This window comes from Trichosurus vulpecula, chromosome 1, assembly GCF_011100635.1.
Source record: "Trichosurus vulpecula isolate mTriVul1 chromosome 1, mTriVul1.pri, whole genome shotgun sequence".
Taxonomy (NCBI): Eukaryota; Metazoa; Chordata; class Mammalia; order Diprotodontia; family Phalangeridae; genus Trichosurus; species Trichosurus vulpecula.
The window spans coordinates 113,401,288-113,414,977 of NC_050573.1; the positions used below are offsets into that span (position 1 = coordinate 113,401,288).

The window sequence follows — 13,690 nt, forward strand, 5'->3', positions numbered from 1 at the left end:
ATTCTAATGTAGGCAATAATATGCAAAACATTATACATACAAGATATATACAACATAAGTGGGAGGTAACTTGGGGGCAGCTAGGTGGTGCAGCCCTGGAGTCAGGAGGACCTGAATTCAAATCCAGCCTCAGACACTTGACACATGTACTAGCTGTGTGACCTTGGGCAAGTCACTTAACCCCAATTGCCCTTCAAAACAAAAAAACAAAAAAAGGGAGGTAACTGCTCTCTCTTTTTAATTAATTAATTAATTTTTAGTTTTCAACATTCACTTTCACAAGACTTTGGGTTCCAAAATTCCTCCGCATCTCTCCCTTCCCCTCACCCCAAGATAGTGTGAATTCTGATTACCCCTTCCTCCAATCTGCCCTCCTTCTATCACACCTTCCCCCCTTCTTTTATCCCCTTCCTTTCTATTTTCCTGTAGGGCAAGAGAGATTTCTATACCCCATTGCCTGTATATCTTATCTCCCAGTGGCATGTAGAAAACAATTTTTAACATTCATTTTTAAAACTTTGCGTTCCACATTCTCTCCCTTCCTAATGAGAGGCAGCCTCAATGGGAAGGCACTAGGGTAGGTGAGAGAGCCTGAGAAAGGTCTCTGGCAGAGGTATGAGCTCAACTGTAAAAACCTTCAGAGGCCATCTCATCCAATTGCCTCATTTTACAGATGAGGAAACTGATTCCTGGAGAGGTTAAGTACCTTTAACCTGCCCAAGTTTACATAGGTAGTTAAGTATCAGAGGCAAAATTTGAACCAAGGTTCTCTGATTCCAGAGCTGATATTCTCTCTACTCTACCACACTGGGAAGTATAATTACAGATGAAAAACATGTACTGAGGTCAACAAAATTGGCCTTAGGCTTTTTTTCTGAATTTCGGAGTGTTGAGGAAGCAAGCAAGGACAACTCAAATATGACACCCACAAACAGGGAAGGATGAGTAGGGAACTTGAAAACTGTAGGTGATGACTGACATCAGTGAGCATGAAAGGAGAAGGTGAGCAAAACTGAGAATGAGGAAGAGTGTCAATGGTGACTAATAGCTCAAGGACTGGGAAACTAAAACACAGAGGACTCTGCAATAGCTAAAGTCTCCTAGAGACAAACATTTTCTTCAGTTGAAAGCTATGTTTATTTAAAGTGATATAAAAAGAATTCTACCAACATGTTTGTCCCATTTGGAAAAAATACAAAACCAGCATGGCAATTCTCAAAACAGTGGGAAAAAAATTATAGAAAGGCAGGAGAAAAAAATATAAAAGACAAGGCATAAACTCAGATTCTTCAATGTTTTATAAACAAACAAAAAATCTGACTCTGTTAGTTGTTTATTTACAATAACTTAGTGACCTCAAGACATGAAAAGAACATGAAAACATCAGAAAAACATCAAAAGGCAGGTGGTGGGGAGAATATAGAGCCACTACTAAAACGACATAGTGTGAGGACCTAGAAAGGATTTTAGAGTTTAGCTAATCCAAGCTCTTTATTTTATAAATGAGGAAATACTTAGAGGGGGAAATAGATTTGCTCAACAAGGTCACACAATGAGTTGTTAGCTGGCTAAATTTATTACTATTCTTTCTTCCTTGGCTGGGGAAGCCTTTTGATTTGCTACTGCTTAGGAAATGGTTTCATCTAAACCAGGAGTTCTTAACCTGGGGCCCACGAACATGTTTTTAAAATATTTTGATAACCATATTTCCATATAATTGGTTTTCCTTGTAATTTCACTAAATTTATTTTCTGCATTAAAAACATTATCCTGAGAAGCGTTCCAAACATTCCACTAGATTGCCAAGGGGGTCCACAATACAAAAAAGGTTAAGACCCCTGATCTAAATAGTAAAAACTGTTAATCTCCATGGAGGTCTGCTTAATCTGAATGTGCAAAGTATGTATTTTAAAACATATATACATACATACATACATACCTACACAGCTACATACAACCATATACTCCATTCGCTGGACAATTCCAAATTTTAGGAAGATCACGCTGAGATCTACATTTCCAATTCAGTTAAGATTCTTGGACACAACTACATGGCAAAGGCAGGAAGTAAATATATGTCTTACAATTACAGTAGGCTGTGCGGTAATTACAAAGGAGAATCCAGACATGGTCTTGTGGTCAGAAAATGCATTTGGTCATGGCCACACACAGACCTAGTATTAGTCAGTAAGTAGTCTGTCCTCAGGCAACCTAAATTTGGCTACCACGTTAGTCAGCCTGTTGTATGAAAGCCAGGAATAAAAGTTGATTACTATGTGCTTTTTCAATTAGGCATGCACACATTTTTCTAAAAGCATCTTTTTCCTGTAAATTAGTAGCACATGAAGGAAATACTTTACAAATACTTGCTGCTTGGTGTAGAATGTTTATTGAACTTGTGGTCACATATAATTTTAAATCTACTACTCAATGATGCTATATTTTAGGATAGGGAGTTACCGCTTTGTGGCTCTCAGGGTCCACTGATGTAAAAAACAAAATAATAAGGATCACAGAATTTGAGTTTTTGAAGGAACATCAGTAACCATCAAGTCCAGCCCATACGTAAAAGGATGTATCTCTTTCAGAACATACTTAACAAGTGGTTACCTTGAAGACTACCAAGAAGGGGGAAACCATCACCTCCCAAAGTAGCCTAATCCACTTTTGGACAGCTCTACTTATTTGGAAGATTTTCCTGATATCAAGCCTAAATTTATACCCTGGTAACTGTAAGGCCAATCAGTAAGTGAAAGATCTTTCTCCCCCATTGAATAGGCATCAGGTGGGGCTAACAAAGGGCGACCTGATAAGAGGCAGGCCCACACCCTTTCACTAACTAGATGTGAGGCCCCAGAACCATACCCTTTTGCTAATGTTTCAACAATCCAGCTAGCAGCTTCTGTGGGGGTGTAAGATCCTCCCACAACCGGCACCCAGAAAGCTGCCAACAGCACAGGTTCTTTTGATCTGCTTAACTAAGGAAAGCTACGTTAAGGGGTTGGCAAGCTTACTTTAATTCAACATACAAATATCATTCACTTAGTTCAGGGGAAGAGACCAGCACCCTGAACTTCAGAGCAAATTACGAACAAATTACAAACATCAACAGACAGACCTTGTCTGATTCAAATCCCAATACGTAGATACATGAGTTCAACAAAGTCTCAGCATCCGGGTTTACAAGCTGGAGGGCTCCTTAGCTACAGCTGTCTGGAGTCTCCTCATCAACACCATCTCGAGAGCCCTTGCTGCAGATATGGGTATGGCCCGGAATTGGGGTTAAGTGACTTGCCCAAGGTCACACAGCTACTAAGTGTGCCAAGTGTCTGAGGCCAGATTTGAACTCAGGTCCTCCTGACTCCGGGGCCTGTGTTCTACCAACTGCACCACCTAGCTGCCCCATCGAGAGAGAGAGAGAGAGAGAGGGAGGGAGAGAGCCCTCCACAAATGGCTCTGTCCTCCCTTCTTATAGGGCTTCAGATGTCATCAAACATCATCTGAATGACCAGAACTTAGGCTGCTATGATTGCCTCTTGAGTTAGCCCCTCCCCTTAGGACCCTGGGAGGTTCACATCCACATAGGTTAGGTTAACACCTAATAGGGCATGGCTCTGGAGTCAGCACCTCCCCTTAGCAAGCCCCACCTTGGGCCCCACCCCAGTCACCAATCCACACCCACGTAGGTTCCACACCTAATAGGGGGTTGGGCCTGGGGCTTAGCACCTAGCAAGGCTCAATGAAATACACTGAATTACTCAAAGCAAACTAAAGCCAAACTCTTCAAGGGCACTAAGTGCTAAGGAGCCCATTTTGCTTACCAACACAGCTAGTTAAGCTGATGTGGGCATGAAGCCCTAAAGGCCTTAAGGGGAGTTGCTAAGACCAGAGCCAATGGTATGTGTACTGAGTTCTGGTCAATCGGATGCCAGCTAGGACTGTATAAAAAGAGAGCCCAGAACTGAGAGCACCGGAGCAGCAGGATTCAGAAGCAGACATCAAGAGGACATTGAGGCAACGAGAGCTACAGGAACAGGAATTCAGCCCAAGGAGAAGGAGCAGGAACTCTGAATCTACAGAGCTGCAGAAGAGAGTGCTGAGCCAAGAGTTAGGATTTGTGAATGCTTGCTTACAGGAAGGCCCTAGCAGGGGGAAAGGTTACAGAATGACTTGGCTCCTTGCTATAATACTGTGTTACAATTTCCTTGTTACTACATTGAAGTGGACTTACTGGCTTTGGAATATTATTGCTACTACATGGAATTGGAATTACTGGTCCTGGGATTGGATTCTCTCATGTCTAAATAAATGTTATACTTCCTCTGCCTTCTACTTAGACAATTTCTTATATTTCGTAATTCCGAACCATTCAGGCACATTCATGGTCATCCTCGAGGTCATGAATCTTGCCTTATTGATACAGTAACATCGATCCATTGCTCATATTTTGTCCCTTCAGCTCCAAAAAGTCATATCTAATCTCTCCTCCACATGATAGTCCATCAAATATCAAATATCATGTCTCCATTGAGTCTTCACTTCCTCCAGGCTAAATACCTCCCACTTCCTTCACCTCACGATCACACGTCCTGGACACAAAGCCCTTCACCTGGATGCTCTCCTCTGGATATTTTCAGCTTATTAATAATGTCCTTCTAAAACTGTGGCGCCTGGACCTGAATACAATACTTCAGATAATTTCTTTAAGGACAGAGTCCAAGGGCATTATTCCTTCTCTGTAGAAGCTACGCCTCTCAAATCAGCCCAAGACTGCCTGTGCTCTGGTGTCAGCCACATTACACTGCTGACTCATATTGGACTTGCAGTCCACTAAAGCATCCGGGTCTTATTCAGGCAAACTGCTGCCTAATGATGCTTCTCTTATCTAGTAATTATGAAGTTGATTTTGGGTACCTAAGTATAAGATTTTATATTTATCCCTACTGAATTTCATCTCAGAATCAGCCCAATGCTCTAATCCAGGGGTGGGAAACCTGTGGCCTTGAGGCCATATATGGTCCTCTAGGTCCTCAAGTGCTACCCTCTGACTGAATCCAAACTTCACAGAATAAACCCTCTTAATAAAAGGATTTGTTCTATAAAACCGGGACTCAGTCAAAGGGCCACACTTGAGGACCTAGAGGGCCACAGGTTGCCCGGAGGCCGCAAGTTCTCCACCCCTGATAACCTGTCAAGATACTTTTTGGATCTTAACTCGGACATTCACTGTGTGAACTAATCCTCCCACATTTGGATGAATATGCTGTTTTTGTCTTTATTCAAGTCATTCATAACAAGGTTAAATACCATAAGGCCCAGGTGAAGCTCCCTGCGGTACTCCCCATTACACCATTCTTTTAGCAAGGCCACTGAACTAGTTTTGCATCCACCTGCTTGAATTATTATCTAATCCATTTCTCTATTTCCCCCCACAAAAACAGTATGAGATGTTTTGTCAAGAGAATTTAGGCAAGCTATATGTATATTTCTGTATGTGTGTACATACATATACATATACGTATATACACATGTGTGTGTGTGTGTGTGTGTATGCATGCTGTATTTCCCTCATTTACTAGTTTAGAAATACTGTCAAAAAAGGAGACGAGGTCAGTCTGGCAAAAATCTTTCCTTTTTTTTTTTTTTGGTGGGGGGAGGGGCAAAATCTGTTCTTGATGATCTTTATGCTGCCACACTCTGGCCATCATCATCCTCATGTCCCCTGAACTGAAACTCTGGATTCCACACCGTGACCTTAGGCCCTGAGAGGTGAGCTTTAGCCTCATCTTGTCCTGAAACTGTCCACTTCCACATCACTCCAATGAGCCCACACTCTCCTTTAACCCTGTTATATGTTGTCTTCTCTTATTAGAAGTAGAATCTCTTTGAGGGTAGAGTCTGTCATGAACACTTGCATTTGTATCCCAAGAATGTAGCGTAGTGCTCGGCACATGTAAGCACTTAATAAAGCTGACTTTTCTCTCTTTCACTGTTTCTTTAATGATCTATTCTAGAATTTTCCCAGAAATCAAATTCAAGTTCACTGGCCTATAGTTGCTGACTCTGTTCTCTTCCCTTTTCTGAAAGGTACCAAATTAAAAACAATTTTTTTTTTCTTGATCTCTAGAGCAGGACTGTGAGGTTTTATGTGTAAAATAAACTACCTTCCCCCACCAAATAACAATATTTGCCCTTTTCCAATCTTGTGGTTATCTCTCCTGTTTCCCACAATATTTCAGATTTAACTGACAGTGGCTTAGGCTTGACTTGCCTGTCAGTTTTTTCAGGACTTGAGGATGCAATTCACTTGGGCCAGGTGTCTTGAATTCATCAAGGGCAGCTAGGCACTCTTTTACTATCTTTACTTATCTTGAGTATAAACTATCTGTTAACTATTTTAATCATTTAGATTCTTGAGTAAAATTCTAAATAACTTCTTATTTTGAAAATTTTCTTGTTCTTCCTTAAAAAAAGGATTCTGTATTTTAACATATAAATATCTTTTTCAAACAGAGTGTAATTTCTAACGAATAGTAATAACATATTTGTATAGGTCATTATGAAGACAACACTTTAATACATTATCTCATTTGATCTTTACAGAATTCCTGTGAGATATATATTGTCAATATTTTTACTGCTACCTCACTGATGAGAAAACTAAGACTCAGAGAGGTTAAGAGAATAAAGCAGAATCTGCAAACTATAGGTCAGGAAGCTTACATTAACAAAACATATAGAAAAAAAGTGGCAATCATAAGGAGCCATGATAGCTTCAATAAGAATGGGCTAACCTTATTTCATTTTTGACAGGGTTACTATAACAGCAGATTAGAGGAATATTTTACATGTAGTTTACTTCAATTTTAGTAAAGCAATTGATAAAGTCTCTCATGACATTCTTGTGGACAAGATGTACAGACGTGAATTAGATGACAGGACACAATTAAGTGGATTTGGCACTGGATGATGGCTATACTTAGCAATTGTCATTAGTGGTTCAATGTCAATGTGGAAAGAGATCTCCACTGGATTACCCTAGGAATCTGAACTGTGGCCCTGTGCTGTTTAATATTCTTTATCAACGAATTGGACCAAGTCTAGATAGTCTGGAAGTATAGCTAAAACACTTGATGAAATCAGGATTCAAAAGGATCTTGACAGGCTAGAACACTGGGCTAAATCTAGTAAGATGAAGTATCACAAGGATGAATCTGAACTTGTATACTCAGGTTAAAAAAAAAACAACTTCACAAGTACAAGATGGGGAAGACATGCCTAGAGGGTGATTCATCTGAAGAAAAACAAGAGATTTTAGTATATTTCAAACTCAAAACACATCAACAGTGTGATATGATATGGCAGCCAAAAAAGCTAATGCAATCTTAGGCTTTATTAGGAGAACTATAGTGTTCTGCCTTGGTCAGATTACACCTGGAGCATTGTGTTCAGTTCTGACTACCATTTTTTTAAAATTTAATTTAATTTATTTATTTAACATATTTAGTTTTCAGCATTGGTTTTCACAAGAGTTTGAATTACAAATGTTCTCCCCATTTCTACCCTCCCCCCCACTCCAAGATGGCGTATATTCTGGTTGCCCTGTTCCCCAGTCAGCCCTCCCTTCTGTCACCCCACTCCCCTCCCATCCCCTTTTCCCTTCCCCTCTTGTAGGGCAAACTAAATTTCTACTCCCCATTGTCTGTGTATCTTATTTTCTAGTTGCATGCAAAAAACTTTTTTTTTGTTTTTGAACGTCTGTTTTTAAAAACTTTGAGTTCCAAATTCTCCCCCCTCCTCCCTTCTCACCCACCCTCCCCAAGAAGTCAAGCAATTCAACATAGGCTACATGTGTATCATTATGTATAACCCTTCCGCAATACTCATGTTGTGAAAGACTAACTATATTTTGCTCCTTCCCAACCCATCCCCCTTTACTGAATTTTCTCCCTTGACCCTGTCCCCTTTCCAAAGTGTTTGTTTTTGATTACCTCCACCCCCATCTTGACTACCATATTTAATGAAGTACTTTTTGAAAACCAGTTATAAATACAGGAGACTTAATTTTTATTGTTTCTGATAGTTACAGATAACTTTATTGACCTGTTTGACATGGTTTCTAGTGAATAAAAAATCATTTTAGGAATTGTTATCAGTTCTCTAAAATGGGAAGTCTCAAATAGTAATTATCATTAACATCCTTCCACTGGTTAATCCCGAGATAGATAATAAGAGATCCATGGGTGATTTCTTCCTTTGGAGTGTAATGAGAGAAGCTAGGGTGAAGAGGCCCATAAAAAGCAACATTCTAAGTATTGTAGATTAAGGTTCTGTCTGTAGCACTGTAAAATGCTTTATGGCCCCATTTGTAATCCAAGAAAATGCCCAATTTGTATACAGGCTGGCTGACATGAATATCATTATGTAAATTCCAGAGGTCAAAGTCATTTCCAAACTGGAAGCCTACTGGGCGTATCCAACGCAAGAGTTGCCTCTTCTTGTTGTTTGATACTTTACAGATGCCCACTTTCCATTTTGTCTTATCTCCCACCTCTACTTCCCAGTAGTGTTTCCCTTAGATGAAGCTCTGGGTAGCCAAGTCAGCAACATAGAAGTCTCTCTTTTTGAGTTGTCAGACAAGTGCTGGGGGACACAAACATATCTGACACTCTTCAAATCATCAGGCAGGACAAAATGAGAACTGGAGGTTTTGGAATCCAGAGTTGCCTAATGCTAGAAAGTCATCAACATTCTGTCATGCCAGGGATGGGGATCTGGGTGAAACAACCCCTGGATCTTGAAGGAATAGCTCCTCAATGCCTTCCAATGTACCTTCCATATCCTGGAGGATTTCACTGAGAAGCTTCTCAAAAGTGTTTTCCACTTCTGACATCATGACTTGCAGATTATGGATCTGTTGGGACAATCTGGCCTTGCTCTCCTCAAACTTTGCCAACTTATCTCTTGCATCCTGGGCCAGTCTTTGCAGATGTAGCTGTTCCTCCTCTAACAAGAACTGGTGCTTTTCCTCATATTCAGACATAATCAACTGTTTCATGGCCTCACCTTCCAACTTAAACTGTGCTTCTCTTTCTCTCTCACATTCCAATTCAATTTGAAGTTCATCCTTTTTTCCTCTTAAAGTCTTCCATGTCCTCTGGGGCTTCTCCTTGAGTATTTCCTTGGGCAGCTTCTCACAATTCTTCTCTATTTCCAATACCATCACTTGCAGATTGTGCATCTGTTGGGACAGTCTGGCCTTGTTCTCCTCAAACTTTGCCAAGCTGTCCCTTGCTTCCTTGTCCAGTCTTCGCAGATGTAGCTGTTCTTCCTCCAACAAGAGCTGGTGTATTTTCTCATATTCAGCTATGACTGATTCTTTGAAAGTCTGGCCCTCTGCCTTGCAGTGAAGCTCTTTCAATTTCTCATATTCCAAATCAATTTGAAATTTCTCCTTCTTTCCTCTTAAAACATTCCATATAGCCTGGAGCTTGTCCATGCACCAGCCAGCAGCCTCTTCTAAGAGAAGGACTTTGTGTTCCTTGTGGTCCGTAGTTAAGCAAAACCAACACAAGAGTCTATGGTCATCCACACAGAACAGGTTCTCTTCTTCTCTGTGTTTATCACAGATGGTCGGACCCCTGATGATCTCCAGTAAACAGGGTCTAAGCAGTTCAGTGATAGCCATCTTCTGCAGTCTCTCACTGCACAAAAGGTCTTCAAATCGGATGATTGTTCTGCACTGTGGGCAGGTTTCTGGTGTGTTGGCTTTCTCCAAACACTTGAGAAGACACCCTTGGCAGAAGCTATGGCCACAACTGACAATCAGTGGGTCAGTAAAATAGCCAAAGCAGAGGGGGCAAGTGAAACCCACTTCAAAGCTATCAAACAAGTTTTTGGCAGCCATGTTCCTAGACTTTGTATTCCTTTCTTCAGGTATGTTCAACTCAGGAAAGGTTAACTCTAGCTCTTTCTCCTGAGCTCTGGTAGCAAGTAAAATTACAGTTTTTGGGATCTTTTATAGGGCTTCCCTTGTTTGGCCCCTCCCCTTACATCATCAGATAAAACTGTGAACTTCTGAGAAATGTGTGAACTCTTGGGGCCTGATAGTACTTCAAGTGTGCTTTCTGTGAGTTCTCACATATGAGTTCTCACATTTGTAGTTATCTCTTTAAGAGAGAATACTCTTTAAGTAATGGGCCACAGTATTCACAATGGTGTTCACATCTAGGCAGCTCAGGCCAGAATTGCCTTCTACAGGTGCGGTTTGGCCAAGTGGTCATTGGGACCAAATTATCTCAGTTTTCTTGCATTTATTATTGACAGTAGGAGACTGGATAACTGGTTTGAAAGAGATTATGGGAGACCTCTGTGATAGCACTGGTCACAGGATCTGGTGCTATTTGGCAACTCTACTGCCAATACCTAGTTCCTGGTCAAAGTTCTGGGTGGGAAGGCAGTGCTTGGGGTGTTAAGCTTTGACCCATAGACCCCTGATCAAAGTTCCAGGGCAGAGAGGAGCAACTAATGTTTGTTGCTATAAGGAAGTAGGAGCCCCTCCAAAGCAAGGTGGAGAATGAAGACCAGGAGACCAGTGTGACCACACCCCTTTCCAGACCATACCACCTTGGAAGCACTGAAAAACCTACTCAGGAGCTACAAGAACACGACCACAAAGCACCTTTCACACAAACAAGGGCAGATCTAAACAACTGGAGAAATAGTAATTGCTCATTGTTGAGCCAAGCCAATACAACAAGAATGACAGCTCTACCTATGGATGGGGGTCTGGGTGAAACAACCCCTGGATCTTGAAGGAATAGCTCCTCAATGCTTTCCAATGTACCTTCCATATCCTGGAGGATTTCACTGAGAAGCAAACTAGGGGAGGATGGAAAAACCCACCTCACAGATAAGGGAAGAATCCATGACCAAATAAGGGACAGAGAGGATCACAAGAAGCAAAATGGAAAATTCCAATTACATGAAACCAAAACCTTCTTGCACAAACAGAATGAACATAGACAAAGTTGGAAGGAAAGCAGGAAATGGGGGTTGTGGGGTAGAGGGAGAGAGGAGCACAGCAAGTTTCTCTGATAAAGGTCTCATCTGCCAAATACACAGGGAACTGAGACAAATTCACAAAAACAAGAGCCATTTCCCAATTGATAAATGTCCAAAGGACATGAATAGGCACCCCTTAGAAGAAGAAATCAAAGCCATCAACAATCCTATGAAAAAATGCTCTAAATCACTACAGACCAGAGAAATACAAATCAAAACAACTCTGAAGTACCACCTCACAATCATCAGATTGGTCAACCAGATAACAAAGGAAAATGACCTTATGAAGTACTTCGATAAGCTAGAGGTTATCCAGAGGAAGACAACTAGGCTAGTGAAAGGCCTTTACTTGATGCCATGTCAGGATCAGTAAGGATGCTTAGCTTAGAGATGACAAGACTCAGGAAAGTTTAGAAGTAGTGGGAGGTAAATTTAGATTCAACACCAGGGAAAACTTACCCAAAAAATGCAATGAGCTGCTTTCCAGAGGTCAAAGGATCAAAAATTAGAAATAAAGAGCTGTAAAGGACCTCCTAGGTCAAGTAGTACAACACCCTCATTTTATAGATGAGGAAACTAAGGCATAGGGAGATTAAATGATTTGCTCAAGATCAGAAGTAGTACTAGTTAGAGGTGGGATTTGAACTCAGGTCTTCTGATTTCACAGCCAAAGGTCTTTCCACTGTACCACACTACCTGGATGACCCCTTGCTGAATGAGTTGTAAAGGATTTCTGTTCAGGCATTGGCTTGGTTTACCTGGCCCAAGAGGTCCATTTCAATGCTGAGATTCCAGGATCCTGACTTGACTAAGTCAACAGGGTTCTTAAGTGGCAAAATGAGGACTATATTCCAGATCTCCAAGGTGGGGGCAGGGGGCACTTTGGAGACCACTGGAATAAAGGGAGTAAAGACAATAATTTATTTTTTTCATCATAGTTACAATATTGTTTACCATCTTGTAGCATCTCTCAATGCTTATTCTATTATTCTGATTCCTACCCACATACTTGTTTCTTTTTTTTTGGAAGGGGGAAGGCAGGGCAATTGGAGTTAGGCAACTTGCTCAAGGTCACACAGCTAATAAGTGTGTCAGGTGTCTGAGGCAGGATCTGAACTCAGGTCCTCCGGACTCCAGGGCCGGTGCTCTACTCATTACGCTACCTAGCTGCCTCCCCCAACCCCACATACTCGATACTTCATGTAGCTTTCCTCTATTCCCCATTGATCTTTCCTTCCTCTAAAACCCCACAATACATACCATTAGTGTCACATGGCACACAATAACATATTTAAATGTGTTTAAAAAGACAGTGATATAAAAACAACTGTAAAAAAGCTAGAAAAGATCTTAGGGATCATCTACTCTAATTCTTTCACTTTAGAGGAAGAAACTGCATTCCCACAAAGTGAAGTTATTTGCCAAGATCCAACAAGAAACTAATGGCAGGATTAAGAACCTAAATCTTCCGTCTTCTAGTTTTAGTTCCTTTCATCACAGCCCTGACAGGTGCCATCCAGCCACTACCAGAACAAGTTAACACATTCCATTTCTGGAAAGCTCTGATTGTTACGTAAAACACACTGAATCCTCCTTCCACATGAAAACCATTCAAATACATAGAGCTTTTGTGTCCCTATGTATACTATCCTTCCACTCCCTAGCCTGTCTATTCCCCATACGACATAGGTTCTAGGACCCTTGAGCAGTTTCCAGAACTAAGTATAATATTACTGATGTTGTCTGTCTAACATGTGTGTTTTATGCTGCCAATCAAAGAAATCTACCTGAGATCAGGGAGCACATAATATACTTTTAGAAAGTTTAAATCTACCCCTCAAAGTACTATCATATAATAGATACTTAATGAATACTTGTAAAAAAGACATCTGTAAAACACTTAGCATAGCACCTAGCACATAGTAGGCATTTAATAATGGCTCATTCCATTCTTCCCCTTTCTCTCTGATAGAAAATTGCCCTGAGAATACTTTTTAAGAAGCAAGACCTCCAGAATTTTATATATGAAATGAGCATTATTTTTGTCCCATGAAACATGAAGTCTAAATGAGCAGACATATTTTGCTGATATTACACTAGCAAAATCTCCAATTTGCTAACTATCCACTTTCACTTCTGTCTCTTTTAACATGATAGTTCACAAGGTCTCTAGAATGTATTGAATGAACTTCCTCTAGATGTCAACCTTTTCCAAAATGATTTATATACATTATATTCTCTTAAGTTCTATTTGTGCAGTTTCTTTATCATTTTGATCTTTGAATTTATATCACGCATACACTTACTTTGCATTATTTAATTCTTTTCAAATCCTTTCCTCTGGTACCATCCCCACCTCACCCTTGCTGCACTTATTTTGGAAGCTCCTCATCTCCTCATCTTGTTAAGATCCCAATCAGCCCTGTAACTCACACCTCATCAGTACTTTCTGTCTTTCTGCTGGAAGAGTGGGGCTATAAATTCCTCCATTAGACATCTCATTTCCCACCTGGCTGCACGCTCTGAATTCTCTGGCAACACTCATTTGGGACTTCTTTAATTTCTCTTCAGCTTTCTTTTGTGTGTTGCTTTCCCCCATTAGATTGTAAGCTCTTTGAGGGAAGAG

General features: G+C 40.7%; 1 protein-coding gene across 2 annotated transcripts in view; it reads right to left on the bottom strand.

Moving 5' to 3' along the window:
• The window catches only part of NSMCE2 (NSE2 (MMS21) homolog, SMC5-SMC6 complex SUMO ligase), a 292,458-nt gene that overhangs the window by 18,589 nt on the left and 260,179 nt on the right, over window positions 1-13,690 (bottom strand). The window lies entirely within an intron of this gene.